The sequence below is a fragment of the Tenrec ecaudatus genome, chromosome 3, assembly GCF_050624435.1.
Source record: "Tenrec ecaudatus isolate mTenEca1 chromosome 3, mTenEca1.hap1, whole genome shotgun sequence".
NCBI lineage: Eukaryota > Metazoa > Chordata > Mammalia > Afrosoricida > Tenrecidae > Tenrec > Tenrec ecaudatus.
Genome location: NC_134532.1, coordinates 8,723,719 through 8,739,795, shown reverse-complemented (window position 1 = coordinate 8,739,795; position 16,077 = coordinate 8,723,719). Strand labels below are relative to the sequence as shown.

The 16,077-nt window shown below is 39.0% G+C and overlaps 1 non-coding gene and 1 pseudogene across 1 annotated transcript; one reads left to right on the top strand and one right to left on the bottom strand.

Annotated features, from left to right (window-relative positions):
- The first annotated feature begins 5,858 nt into the window (after positions 1-5,858).
- On the top strand, positions 5,859-6,002 carry LOC142444205 (small nucleolar RNA SNORA48). The gene has a single exon (XR_012783858.1). It is a non-coding gene; the product is annotated as a small nucleolar RNA SNORA48 (small nucleolar RNA).
- An 8,533-nt stretch (positions 6,003-14,535) lies between these two features.
- LOC142443249 (S-adenosylmethionine decarboxylase proenzyme-like) lies at positions 14,536-15,491 on the bottom strand (annotated as a pseudogene).
- Between the last annotated feature and the right edge of the window lie 586 nt (positions 15,492-16,077).

Below are 16,077 nucleotides of genomic sequence, written 5' to 3'. Positions count from 1 at the left end.
CTTGGTTATTCTCTAGGTCACTGGTGTGATTCTCTGCCTCCTCAAGCCTATTGGCAAGGTCTATCAATTTGTCATTGGATTTTGTTATTTCATCCCTTAACTCTTGCATTTCCCTTTGGTTCATTGCCTTTGCCTCTTCTAATATTTCATATTTTTCTGCATTGCTTCCCTCATATCGTTTATGACTTCAAGCAGCATTTTGAAAATTTCTTTTAGTGGCAGGTCAATATCTGCTTCTTCGATGCCCATCATTAGGTTCATGACTTCTTCCAGCATTGTCTTCTGTTTCTGCTGTATTTTCACTAAAGCTGTTAGAACTGGTTGCAGTTTATGTGTTGTTTTAGAGGAACCTGGAGCGTCTTCCTGAGTTGAAGAGCCCTGGGAAATATCTAGGGTGATTCATATGAGTACTTCTATGAACTACCTGCTGGTAGCTGTACTGAGGGGTCAGGCTATTGCTATATCATCCTGTGGTTTCACTCTTATCCTAGCCCTTCAGTATTTCATTACTTGAATGTGTATTTGATATTCCTCTCATGCGACACTGGTCAGATTATTGTGGGTCCACGAGGGCATCACTTTCCTGGCCAATCTCTAAGTAGGCTTTACATTTCTTACAGCACCTCGACTGGCCTGTGGTTTTTCTCTGCAACTGTAGTGCTGAGGAGGGCGTGCTGGCATACCCTCCTTGGTGTAGAGCTCTGTAGCTGGCAGGGGAATTACCATAGACTGAGACATTGCCTTGGAAGTTGGATGTTCCCGCAGTACCGTGGAGTCCTACATGTGGTGGTCAGGAGTTTACCCAAGTCTCTTGTACAGTCTCAGGATTTAGGCTGGGGATGCCCCCATTTTTGTAGGGGTAAACCACCTGCTGCCTAGTGTAAGGAAGAAGACCAGCTTCAGTGGGATCTCCTGAGTTGGGCCTTCAGATTTTCCCTAAGCAGAGGGGAGTGTCCTGGAGGCTGCTAGTGTCTTGTGACACGAAATAGAGTGAAAGGAGAGGAAAAATAGAGAAAGAGGAGGACATAGACTGGAGCAATAATTCCAAGCAAATTGACACCCACTCACACACACACACACACACACACACACACACACACCTAAAATGCACAGAGTTAAACAAAAGTGATAACAGTTAAAAAAAACAAGAAAGAAAAGAAAACAACTAAAAGGGAGAACTAAATCTGCTGAGCCTGTGGTAGGAAATAAAGAAGAGCTTGAAGAAGAGAAGAAAACGTGAAAAACACAAAGAACGGAAAAAGTAAATAAAAGGAAGAAGAAGGAGAGAGAATTTTTTTAATGGTTAAAGAAATAGTTGATCCCATGCTGTGCTGTGTGCAGCACTGTCTAGTTCAGTCTGCCCACTGGGAGGACAGAATTGCCCTAGGTAGAATGTAGGGGTCTGGGAAGCAACAGTGGCATGTGAAAGGAATGAGTGGGAGACGAGGGAATCATACAAGCAGAGAGAGAAGTGAAGATAACAAAGACAGAAAGAGGAGAGAAATAAAAAGAAAAAAAGGGGGAAAATCTCAACTGTGTTCTCTAATATTGGCTGTGATGTAAAGAGGGAGGAGACAGAGAAGGAGGAAATAGAGAATAAATATATAGCTGATCCATAATTCCTTGAATATGGGACCACAGAGTTGTAGACCCTGCCCCACAATGGCAGGTTGCTATGCCCTTTTAATGCCAGATCTAGAGGCGCTGACAGAGTTTTCCTCAGCAGTGCAGCACATTGTAGATGTTTGTCCCAGCTGCCTTGTGTGGTGTACAGCACTCCCACGAAGGGCAGGCTGGAGTTCCTCCTGCTATTTGGGTTGATTTGCCGTAGGTGGAGGGTAGTGACCTGGAAGCCAGTAGAGGCATATGATAGGAAAGAGTGGTAGAGAAGAGGAGAAAAAGGGGAAAAGATTAAAAAAAAAGAGGTAAAAAGAAGAAAGAGAAAAAGAAAACCAACAAAAACCTGAACTCCTTGTGCCTGACTGTGGTGGGGAAGATAGTATGGCTAGTGAATAGAGTGAGAAAAATAGAGTATTAGGTAAGGAGATAACTGAGACTTGATCAGCTGTCCGTTAGGCTGGAGGAGTTCCAACTCTTCCTCAAGGTAGCGGGGGTGGTGTACCTGTTTGATGTAGTGTTCCACAGATGCTCTATGGAATTACTTCAAAGGCAAGATTGTACTCGTGGCCAGGCGTCAGTTGAGTAATGGAGTTCACTGGTATACCTGCCTTGTGATGTATGTAGCACTGGAGCAAGGGATGTGAGGGGGTGGGGGGGCGACTGGGGTGTTCCCACAGTCCCATCTAGGGCCCCAGGACAGGCAAGACTTCCCCAGATATGTGTAGAATCACTGAAAGGGAGGCTAGGCTTATTATCCTATCTAGTCTGCTGGTGCTTACTAGATCAGAGAATTTTATTTTTTATTTTTTTATCCCCCTGGCTAGTTAGAATAAAATCAAATTAAATTGTCTCCCACAGTCTCTAGGCTGTAGCTCCATACTTTTTGAAGCCACAGCGGGTTTTTGTTATGCACAAAGCTACCAGGCTCTGTAGCTGAGTTCTGGCATTCCTTAGCTAGGTTGCTTCTTATGCTAATTTATGTTAAGGGCCTCCCACCTCTGTGCTCCTTGGAGCTGAGGGAACAGACTAGGGTTTGAGTTTTAAATCAATAACATATATTTCACCCTTTTAAAAATTATTATGCTTGTGATGTGCTCCGATTTGGAGACTGTCAAGCTGTCCCCCAGAGGGGAAGATCTAGCTTATCACGGGGGTTGTTTCCTTCTCCTCCAAATGGAACTAAATTCGCTCCCTGTACTCCCACCTTTCCACCTATTTTCTCCGACACCAGGATCTACCTGAGGTAAATATCTACTTCTCCTTCTACTATAAATGTTGGCTACCTGCTACAACCACTCCCCAAGCTGTGAGTTCAAGCAGCCAACCACGTGCAGAGTTCTGGTGTGGGGTTCCCCACATGTCTGGGATTCTGTCCCCTCTCTGGCTTCAGCCTGGAGAAATCACTGCTCCCAACAAGGGCTCAGCTAGTGCCCCCAGGCTTGCCAAAGCTAGAGAGCTTTAGAGTGTTCTTGGTTTGCTTTGTGAGTGGAAATCCCACACAAAAGGGGGTTCAGGAGAGACCTTGGTACCCTAGTTCTAATTTCAAGACTCCACCTCCCCATTTCTTTCACAGTCCTTCCCAATTTTCTGGTCTGACAGCAGGAGCTCCAGACGGGTGAGTCCTATTGGTTCACCATTTTTTCCCCTCAGATCAAGATAGAGATTTTCTATGGTCTCTTTTCACATACGTATAACAGCATGAAAAATTGCCAACTGCAATTTGCATTGAGGGAGCACTTGAGTATAGGCCCAATGTCTTTCTGCTACCTTAATACTTAATGTATAAATATGTGTACATAGATCTTTGTCCTATTCATTTTATATATATATATATGTATATACATATATATGTATATATGTCTGTGTTTAGACCTCCATAAATGTCCATTTGTCTTCCAGTTCTTTCCTCTATTTCCTTTTATTTTCCTTTTGTCTCACTATCATATTCGGGTTTCAGTAATTCCTCTTGGTTACGTTGCCCTTGATCAAGACCTACCAGGCATCCTATGCCCTACTCACCACCAATTTTAGATTACTTGCTGTTCTCTTGTCCCTGGTTTTGTTAACACCCACTTCCTTTTCTCCACTTACCCCTCTTCCATGTCCCCCTGAACCATTGGTCACATTGTTTACTCCTCTGGATTGTTTATCCCACATATCTTATCTAGATAGACATGAAGAGACAATAATAAGTGCACAAATAAGACAGAGCAAGACCAAACAACAACAACAAAACACACATTAAAAAACCAAAACAGCAAAAACAACAAAAGAAACCCAATGACAAAAAAAGCAAAGTGTGTAAATAATTCTAGGTCTATTTGTTGACCTCTAGGAGTGTTTTGCAGTCCAGTCTGATGGGGTACCATGCCTAGGTGGTAAGCTAGATACATCGTCTCATTCACATTATTGCAGAGGCTGATGGAATGGGAAACAGCAAGAAGAACCAGAAAACAAGTAGAAACACCACATGGTTGACAGCTACAAAGGCAAATGAATCTAGAATCCACAGGTCAAGTTTGTGGATGCAGAGCCCAATGAATCCAAAGTTGTCGGGTCAGATGGCAAACATTCAACCTCAGTATGTTAATTACTTGCACCATTCATGAATTACAAGCGAAATGGCCAAGTAGAGGCTATCCCTGGGTGAGGAGCAAAGTGTGCTCTTAACTCTATTTTATAGAACAAACAAATCTGTTTGGGAATAAGTACAGTCAGAATGCTCCTCACAAGCCAGGATGGGAGACTTTATGTCACATACTTTGGACATGTTGTCAGAAGAGACCCGTCCCCAGGGACCACAGGCGAGATGGTTTGTTGCTTAACCATGTCCAAAGAACTGTAGACTGATGATCCAGATGCAGGATTCAGACCCCACAGATGCAAAGCAGTTCTCCACATATAATCTAAGGAAACCTCATCAGGGCTATGATCTGAATAAAATGGTTGTATTGAACTCTCTCTTTCTTTTATTAATAATATTTTATTGACATATCTTACTCATTCCAATATGTCACTTCCCTTCCTCTACAGTCCTCTCATCTTCTTATAACTGATTGACTCCTCACAGGAGATCCAAATAATGAACTGATTACTCTGTCAGATCACAAAATAGGGAATTACTAGACGTTTAACTGTCAAATCACTAGGAATTCTGACCCATCTGAGTTCATACAAAACCCCAAATCTCACTACTGTCAAGAAAGATTCAAGAGTGGATTATATCATTTAGACCCTAAACACCTATGCTTAAACTATTCAATCAAAGACACAGAAAGCAAATCAAACTTCTGAGATTAAGTACTTCAAGGGACCCTATAAGTGAATATCCAGAACTGAAAGCACTTGATTTTCCTTGCTCAGTAGACTAGAAAGCCCTCCGCGTTGCTATATCTTGTACTCTTGTTTCTATTGACTCTCCTTTTGATACTTCTCCACCATCTACAGACACAACCACTTTCACAGGATCATAGCTTTCTATGTCTTGAATATATTAATATTTTTAATGAAATCTGATGGGAAAAATCTATTGTAATATTTCCAGTTTTCTGTTCCGAAGGCAAGCCTTGGTTTAGATCTTTATATAAGTAGAAAATGATAATTAGCCTTTTTGTGGAAGGTTTGATAGAGCAGGTTACCATAGCTGTGAGTATTCACACCATAAAATGATTATATAAAATTTATTTATATTCAATTAAGAGGCTATTTGTAGGTATTTCACATTGCTTTTTTATTCCATCAAATTATATGACTAGTTTTTGTTAGTTCAATTTCTTCTTCAACCAATGATTTTTTTAAATGAACAGAATCTCAAATTTTTACTTCTTCAAATTTCTCTATCCTAATATATTAGCCAAAAAACAATAACATACTCAAGTTAGACTGATAATTAAGCTGTTGTGTCCGAAGTACACAACAAGAGATTATTACACAAGAATAAAGAAGCCCAAACGGAATGCGATTATCCTAATTATGGAAGGTACTTCAGTTTTCACTGGATACCTATATGTGGAAAGCAAATTTATGTTTATCAATTAATACAGTTGACACATGTATATACATAATAGTTGATAAAAACAGATTTACTTATATGTATATTTATACAGGCAATATGTATATTATACATGTATATTATACATGCATATAAAGTTATATATACACACAGGCAAAATGAGATAAAATATTAGTATAAAATCATAGAAAATGTATTAAACAAACTATTAAAATGTGAAGCTAAGAACCCCTGGCTATGGACAAAGAGACACCTGGTTGGTGGTGGTGCTCTTATATCAGTCAGGGGTAGAGCAGACTGGCAGCCCTTTGTTCATCCTAGCTTGATGCCTAGATCATGGCCAGAGCTGTTTCATGCCTAGGACACATTTTTAAAAAATGTGAAGCTATGGTTTCTTGACATATCCTTCAGCTAGTCTTATATACATCTGAAGTTTAGAAGATGGAGTTTTTAATCTACTGATTCATCAAATAATTCTAGACTTTTGGATTGACTACGAAAACAAAACAAAACAAAAAATTCCCACACTACTATCAAGTTGATTCTCACATATAGTGAGGCCATAGGACAGAATAACTGCTCCCTATGGTTTCCAAGGCTGTGACTCTTATAGAAGTATATACCCCTATCTTCTTCATCTAGAGCTGTTGACAAATTTGAAATGACCAAGGCTCCCAAGCTCTTGAACTTGTACCATATCTAAAGGGAAGATTTTGTGTCCTAAAGGGACTGAAACATCATTCCCTTTAAATATTGCGTTGTTGTTTTTTTTTTAGCAAAAAAGTTTAAAATAGCAAGATCAGGGGTATAAATTGGATGGGATTATGAAAGTCTTGTAGGACAGTCCTTGCAATCATCAGAGAACAAGCAGATACTTTATAGTAATAGAGATTTTTATTTTGTTCCTCCGCACAACTTTCCTGACCTTTTTCTCATCAATTCAGTTTTCAATTTTCTTAAGACTTCTTCATGATAAGCCCCATAGACCTTATCACAGTATTCTAGAAAATCAGACTCACCGGGAATGTTGAAAACCAGATCAGGCCTAATGTGCAGCAGAAGGGTTTGAACAACTTCAGTTAGGTTTATAAGTTTGATCTTCTATGGTCATCTCCCCAGTGCACTCTGTTTGGTAACCAGTTCCTTCCCATCTCTTTATTATGAAGAGAGGGAAATCACTGGAGGCTCATTTAATGTGTATATATCACCAATGTATCTTGGACTTACATGGTCATCCGTAACCTTCTACAGATTAGAATCTCACAATTTAGGCTCTGATACTATTCCCTCCTTTGGCTTTGATTATATGATTTATAATTATTTGGTCCCTGATGCTGGTGTCTTTCTTCCATGTGGACTCAGTTGACATTTCACTTAGATGGCTGCTTGTTTGAAACAGAACTTTAAGACCCCAGAAGTTATTAATCTGATAGCAGGGCAACATCTAATTTCTTCCCCCATATCTTCTGTGTTCCCTTCCTGAGGGCAATTATCGAGCAGGGCCATGATGTAAAATCTAATTGTTCTTATATTGAAGCTAGGATTTAGTGGAGCCCCAAACCCATTCATATATATATATATATATATATAAAATCTGCCTTTGGCTCCCTTTCTTGTTAACTTATGGTAGAGAGTCTTATTGATCACCTCCCTGGAGCATAAAGATTTTCTGTTGATATTATTATTGATTAGCCCCTGGTAGTAATTTTTTAGAACACTGTTAAGAGAGGGATTTGGGACCAATATATGAATGCAATGCCGCTCATCTGGATTGTTTCATTCTTGGCATAATAAAGTGTATTTCAGCTCACGAATGCCTAGAATGTTTATTTTTTTTGTTTTCTGCTTAATTTTTTTACATCTTCCAGTTTTCCTAGAGTCATACTTCTTACAAATTGTCAGAAAAGACCAGTTTCAAAAGAAGGATACCATGCTTGGTAAAGTAGTAGGGCAGCATCAAAGAGGAAGGCCCTTGACAAGGTGAACGGATAGAATGGCTGCATTGATGGGCTCAACCATAAGGTCAATTATGAACATAGCACAGGACCAGGCAGTGTTTCGTTCTGCTGTACATAGGATTGCTATGAGTTAGAACTGACTCAATGGCACTAATATCAACGGGAGTATAAGGGATAGTGAATATGAAATTGTTATGGATGTAGCTTAGTTTTTATCTTGATAGCTACTATTGAGTTTATTGTAATTCATAGCCACCATATATGTGCAGAATAGAACCACTTCATAGGGTTTTCAAAACTTCCAGCCTTCAAACGCATATAGCCATCTGGGTATAATAAATAAGGCATGAAAATATTTTAGTTGCTGTGTCAATTACTTCATAAGAAGTTAATAAATAATAATCACCTGAATTTTGTATTTAAATGTAAATGCAAGACATTTTACCTTTTAAAATATTAATGTCTTTTATGACAGGCCTGATATAAAATGCAGGAAACAAATCACCTTTTAATTTAACATTATGTTAGTGACATTGAAATAAATTCATTTTGAAAGGTGGGATGAAGGTATAAAATCAAAATAATGTAGCATAAATCAAGCTGGGGAAAATACATTATTATATTTAAATATACTCAATAAGGATATTCAAGTAATATAGAGAAAAACATAAATTCATAAACTCTATGTAAACATACTCAGATAATATTAAGATAACCTCAGATGAGAGCAAATCAAAATAATGTGGCACTATGTTAAAGGTTTTGTCTTTACTTTGAAAATGTATATATTTTTCTAACTGTTATACATCAACAGGTTTAAAAATAACTCCTACTACCTTTCTATCAGTTTGTTGTACAAAGGTGGATTGTATATTGCTGTGTAGTTAAATTAATGAATTAGCACTCGTTATCATTTTCTGATAGGGCCAAAACTTCGTATAGACCAAATATAGGAATATAGTCTACGTTTCAGAAAATATTAGCTCTAATTTTCTCAATATAAGTATAAAATAAATTAGGGCAAAGAATGCACAGATGTGCTTTATACAATTGATGTATGTATATGTATGGACTGTGATAAGAGTTGTATGAGCCCCTAATAAAATGTTTATAACAAACAAACAAAAAGTATAAAATAAATAGAATGATTTATTGAATATGTATTAAAGGAGTTGTGATTCATGTGCAGGAATTTACTATCTTTAAGAAGTTAGAAGAGTATAGAAAAAATATTAGGTTAGATATAGAGGTCATATGGAAAAAGACATATCTCTACTAAAAATGTAATGTTTTGGCATGCAGAGCAGCAGTTATCTAAATATATTTCTGTGATACCTCCTCAACACATGAACAGCAACATGTACTATAATAAAAGAAATTGAAATGCTGGTATACATTAAGCATGATATCAAAGGTGCTCTCTGAATTTTAGGGAGAAGTGAGTGACAGAGTTGAACTAATATATAATCACTGAGAAGTTTCCATTACATTATATTCCTTATCAGGGCTCAAGAATCACTCCTTTTAAACAAAGCATTAAAGAGTTCTCTGAGAAGGAGCCACCAAGATCATTGGAGAAGCTTGTCTTTCTCTGGCTAGATTTAACAGTGGGTTTCAGAATGTCAGAGGTCAAGTTACAGTGCCTTTACCTTCGTAGTTGGGTCATTCCCATTTCAAATAGATAAAAAGCTTGGGGAATTATTAAGGTACCTTTACTCTAAAGCTAGTATGATATCCTTAGAGGTATGATGCATAAGCAGCAAACTAGGGAATTTCTCAACCAATAGGGAACCAGTGACTGCTATCAGAGCTTAAATTGTGAACCCCTGTTTGCAGACAGCCATGAATGATGGTAGAAGCCCCAAATACACATGGATCATGCCTCCAGAGAATCCTTTTAGCCATAGTTGAGGGATATGAACAGCCTTGTAATCAGAGAGAGAGTGTTGTACAATTGATTATGAAAGCTGTAGTTAGTTAAAACACAGTATATTAGCATTTGATCTCCCTTTAACCCATTTTGAAATTATTTTAGTAAAAAATGAAACAAAGAGAGCTAACTTCAATGAACAACAACATGGACAACAAAAGACAAAGTTTTGAGGTCTAGTTCAAATAATTATGAGGATGAGTGGGGCACTGATTTTTCATCTCCTCCACATAAGATTAATATTGGAAAGGATTAGCACTGGTTGGGTGAAAATGAGAGGGGAAGAAAAAAACGTATCTAGCAAAGGGAAACACACACATCATGCACACCCAAATTGTCTAGTTGACTTACGTTCCGGATGAATTATTTTTCTCTAATGAATTTGTAAGTACAAATCAGTCCTCATAGTAATGTAGGGTTTATAATGTTATATTGGTAAATTTTACCTAAAGAGAAACAATATTAAAAATAGTTTCAGCTGGGGCTATTTTAGGTGCTTAGAAGAGACAAGGACCTATCCCTGCTTTGGGAAAACACTCAACCCAAACCTAAACTCCTTAACCGCTAAAAGGTCCTTACCTAACATAATCATCAACTCACACATCAATGTAAGATCCCATAAAATGAGCCAAGTGAGAGATCAGTAACAACAGACATGCAGAGATTAAAGGCATCCTTACAGAAGACCAAAGAATTTTGGTGGACTAACCATCGTACACTAAGCATTAGATGTCTATCCTCCAGGTTAGCAGTTCAAAAAGAGGAGGTTATCTATCAGCTTCCATACAGATTTATAGTCCTAGAAACCATAAGGAGCAGTCAACTCTGTACTGTAGAGAGTTCCTTAGGGTTGGAATCTACTCAATCCAACAAGGATGGCTTTTAGTGGACTTGTTTATTGCCATAGATGCAAAGAGCCTGAAGTCAAAGTAGAAAATGATATCAATGAAACACATTATATTATCGCAGAAGGGTTTAGGACAATGAATAAAAATTAAATTTTAATAATAGTTATTTTTGAATGATCAAACGTTAACCAGTTAAAAGTGAAAGAAAACAATCTCTCCTGGCAACAATATTTTAAAACGGTTATTCATCCATGTAAAAGTATCCACTACTTGGTATAGCTATCAAAAGATACAAATATATATATTTTTTAACATTTTATTAGGGGCTCATACAACTCATCACAATCCATACATATACATACATCAATTGTATAAAGTACATCTGTACATTCTTTACTCTAATCATTTTCTTTCTTTTTTTACATTTTATTAGGGGCTCATACAACTCTTATCACAACCCACACATATACATACATCAATTGTATAAAGCACATCCGTACATTCTTTGCCCTAATCACTCTCAAAGCATTTGCTTTCCACTTAAGCCCTCCGCATCAGGTCCTGTTATTTTTCCCCCTCCCTCCCCGCTACCCCTCCCTCATGAGCCCTTGATAATCCACAGATTGTCATTTTGTCATATCTTGCCCTATCCGGAGTCTCCCTTCCCCCCCTTCTTTGCGGTCCATCTCCCTGGGAGGAGATCACATGTGGATCCTTGTAATCAGCTCCCCCTTTCCAACTCACTCACCCTCCACTCTCCCAGCATCGCCCCTCACACCCCTTGTCCTGAAGGTATCATCCACCCTGGGTTCCCTGTGCCTCCAGCTCCCATATGCACCAGTGTACAACCTCTGCCCTATCCAGTCCTGCAAGGTAGAATTCAAATCATGGTAGTTGGGGGGAGGAAGCATCCAGGATCTGGGGGAAAGCTGTGTTCGTCATTGGTACTACCTCACACCCTGACTGACCCATCTCCTCTCCTAAACCCCTCTATTGGGGGATCTCCAGTGGCCGACACTTGGACCTTGGGTCTCCACTCTGCACTTCCCCCTTCATTCACTATGGTATATATATATATATATTCTTTCTTTTTTTTTTTTTGCATGATGCCTTATATCTGGTCTCTTTGGCACCTCGGGATCGCACCGGCTGGTGTGCTTCTTCCATGTGGGCTTTATTTTTATGTCACAATTTCTTCCCTACAGCTAATCTTTCAAAAACACTGGGGGATTTTAGTGTAAACGTTCAACCTAACTTTTTACACTTGCCATCAACTCAAATAATTCTTAACATCTGAAAATTATGCAATCAGTTCTAATACTATTCCTTAAACAGGGCTGAGTGGTTTAGATTATGCATATATTTATAGTATATATCTATATTAACTGTTTTTCTGTTGGGAGTTTGAAAGTTTTATAGACAGAATTTTTATCTATACTAAGGAGTCTAGTATGGTCCCTGATAGTCTAGTTTAGCTTGTTTTCAGCAGTGCATTTTACATTACTTTAGTCATTATTTTATGGCAAGTCTATAACTGATAGAACTATAAATAACTAAAACTTTCACCTTAAAAAATAACCCTTGAGTTATAGTACTCTGGGAAAAGCCAAACATACAAATTTTGTACAGAAACAATTTCTATATTTTGTAGTTATCATAGGGATGTAGTTCCTGAGATCTGATCTGTCAACTATGTACAAGTAGTTACAAATAAACTCTACTATAGTCTATTATATTAAAAAATATAACTTTATATAATTCAGGTATCATTTTGAAACCTGCATGAAAGCAATTTGATTGTTATCACTGTGTTATTATGTTAAAGGTGTTTCAGTGTCTTTGGGGTTATTTCTTTATTTTTTTAAATGCACAAGGCAATAAATGGCATGGGGAAACACATCAGATCTCCCTAGTTCTGAAGATTGATTGCCATGAGGCAGAAATCAGACATGCCTCCAAGCTCTGTCCCCTTTTCCCTTATGCTGACAGCAATCATCACTCCCATGATACCCAATTCTAGGCTGGGTTTCATAATACACTTTACTAGTCATGTAGAATTCACAGATGCAGGGTTTATAAGGGAAGATAACAGGTTAGAATTCATGTTTGAAATGCTATGGATACGGTTGTATTGCCAGGACAGTTTCATCTCTACTATACCCACAGGTTTCTCTATGGCCCTCACTTGGCTGGCCTCTGATCCTCACAATATTGAAAAGCTCATTTAGGGATGCCAATAAATTCCAAAACTGCATGCCACTCTGATATAAGCTTCAAAGCCACTACTCAGATCCAGCTCTGTGGGCAGCAAAGCTAGTTCTCCCAATTAAGTGCTGAGAACAACTCAATCCACCAGCTAGCTGCTTCCCTAAATGTATTCAGTCCTACTTACTCTGTGGCCTGGGGATTCACCACTCTGCCCCATACTATCACTTGTAGTTCTACTACTGCTGCTCTACTGTACGTCGTCTGGTATCAAAGCTGTCTTTTAAATTAAGAAGATTAAATGGACAGAGATCTTAAGGTCCAAAGGACATGCTCCATTCCTGACTCTTCTCCCATGCTTGTACTGGCGTGCTCTTCCTCCTTCTCTGTTGGGCCATTTTATACCCAACAGAATGTTAACCATAATTGGTCCTGTAACCAAACTGTGTTAGGCACGGTTCTCTAGAGAAACAAAACCCAAGATACTTATGATTTATATATATATATATACATACATATATATACATATATATATCACAAAGAAATATAATAGCTAATTAGTCCACCAGCAGTACAGAAAGCTCAGTTCAAAGCACTTCTGTGGAAAAGTTAATATACTGGGCCGCTGGGTCCAAGGTCAAGGAAGCAGACAACTGAGTTTTCCCTAAGGCAACGCCAGCAGCCCACCCACAGGCAGCAAACAGTAGGGTGGGTCATTAACAGTTAGCGGCTCAGGAGCATAGCAAAGCAGGCCCGGTGGGATATCAAACTCAAACAATGTGAAACGACAGGATCCACCAGCCTCTAGCTCAAGCGATGTACACATCTGAAGTGTGATGTAGCAGGTCTCAAAAGAGCCTCAAGCTCTGGTGACAGGATCCATGTGTTGGCTATCCCATAGTGAGTGTAGTCGAGGCAGAGACCTAGTTAAAGCAGCGATCACCAGAGAGCAAGAAAAAGAGGGGTGGGCCTTGCTGAGCCATTTATCTCCTTGACCTCCAATCAGACTGCAACTTTATTAGACCCATATGTTCCTATTGGCCAGTTAGCACAATAAACCTACCTATCACACAAAGCTTTACAGCTGCCTCATATAATCCAATCAATACTTTCCTAAACTTCTGAACCAGATCCATCAATAAAATGAAGGTTGTTTAGTAAGCATAACAAAGGCTATGGCTAGAGGAGCCATCAAAGTACATAATTAATATTTTAGCAAATATTGGTACTAATCCAAAGAAGAAACAGACTTAAACTGTGCTTTGAGTATTTACTGCTCTGAGAAAATTCCTCAATTATCCAATCTAATAAAAAAAAACCCTCTAAATCTCAAGTATATTCTGGATTAAGAACAACATAGAACTGTTCCTGTGAGTTTACCAGACTCTATTTTTTTTTCATGGAAGAAAAACTTTAACTGCTGCTGCAAAAAAAATCTGTATGAAGTAGAAATTGATTTCAGTAACATTCATTCAGCGAGAGTGTGTTCTGGAAACTGGAGGTAACTGGATGCACACTTCTGGCAGCGATTGAATCGAACAGTCCCAGACGGCTTGGCTGAGGCCAACACCTAATGAGGACGAAAGCGTTGTCTGTGGGGAATTTGGGGTGATCTCTGGAGAAATATTACACTGTGCATAAACCAAATTGAATTGGTTTCACAAGTGTTGTAAAATTTCCTACTGTAAAGGGCTTTTTCTACATGCAGTTCAATTTCACAGCAAGAGTGGCAGAGAAAACCTAAACACAGGAGAGAGCATTCATGCCAGATATCGAACTCCTTGATATAATAATGCATACAATGCACAGCGATGACAATATGATTACATTAAGGGCTTCCTGCAACCACAAGGTGGTGGCAATGGAAAGCACGGCCCTGGGATCGGTGTCTGGAAAGCAGCCACCAACGTCTTCCATGTGCGTTTTCTTTTTGCGTTTTTTCTTCATATTTCTTAATCATCTCTACTGCTGTGGCTCCTTCTTAGCAAAACTGGTAAAAACAAAGTTGTCATCACGCTTAAAACCTTCAATCTTCTGGGGCGAAGATAGCACGGTGCGACATTTAGAACTCTGGTTTACAAACGGGGTGGTCACAAATTTTTCTGGCTTGAAGACTTCCACAACTTTCCTGCTCAGGTCGTCATAGGAGGTCTGACGTAAGTTTGTTTCAAAGCTAGAGTAAGAAAATTCTGGTTCTGGAGTGATGCGAATAGTCCAATAAGTTCTATCCGACTTCATTCCATTCATTGGATACCCACAAGGATAGAACAGTGTAGCATCAATGACAGAACCTGGTATCAGGTCACGAATTCCACTCTCACGAGTGACATCCTTCTGCAGTAATACCAACTTTCATGGAGAACCGGTCCATCACTGCTGGGTCAAGCTCACTCATCAGAATGTCCAGGGTTTGATCTGGCTGGCTGAGTACTCGGAGTATATCAGAACCAACAGTCAGAATTCATAAGTCCCATACAATATGCTGCTCCATTTGGGAAAATTGCATTGAAGAAACTATTTCTCCCTGAAAATTCAGGTGTGGGTACCCTTGGTGAGAAGGCTTCATGACATTCTTATGAGAATAAAAGAAGCTTTGAATGGAGTCAAGCGCCCTGTCGTCCCTAGCAAGCTTCAACAGGGGACCAGTGCTTTCAGGAAGAGGGTGGTGTCACATGTATTCAAAGTGAAACGCCTCTGGGAGACAAACATGCGACTCTCACTGAGTACATAAGTTTCCTGCTTGCCAGTTTCTGTCACGCTTATGATTGAACATTGCACGTCCTCCTTCAAAAGTCTGTCCCACTCGGATCTCGGGATGGTGCGAGGATCCCCAGATCCTGGGTTTGCGTCGGCGGCTGCCGGGAGAACCAAACCTCCAGCAGCTGCTCGGTGCCTTCGGAAACATGTGTAGCTTCCATCACGGTGAATTAGCGAACAACCAGCAACCACAGAAAATCAACTAAATTCAATCTCTTCTCCCGCCACTGCGGACTGTTCCAGCTGTGTTTAAAGTTCAAGTTCCTTTTTTTCCCCCTATAATTTTATATTAACTTTTTTTTAAAAAAAGGATTAATAAAATTTTCCCGGCGTGTGTGTGTGTGTGTGTGTGTGTGTGTGTGTGTATGAAAGCTGAATGTGAGTCTGTTGGAAACAGAGCTAGATACAGTTCAGTCTCTTGCAGTCTGCTCTTTCCCCATTACAGAGAACTGAGCAAGCGCTAGCTAATTCCCCGGCCATACTGTCTAAGCCCCAGACTCTATTTTCATGGAAGTATAAAGCCTCATGGATTTAAAAAATTATATTTTCTATGAGTCTTCTTCTAAAGAATCTTCATTTACTGTTCCTTCTGTTTCCATTTTTATCTTCCTTCTTTTAGAACTTTTTGTATTCTTGAAATAGATTATCGAAGGCTTTTGTTCATTTATTTGCTTGTTTTTTTTAATGGTAGCTGGATTGCTAATGTTCTTAATCTTGACCTAGTGCAATGGTTGAATTTAATGTTTG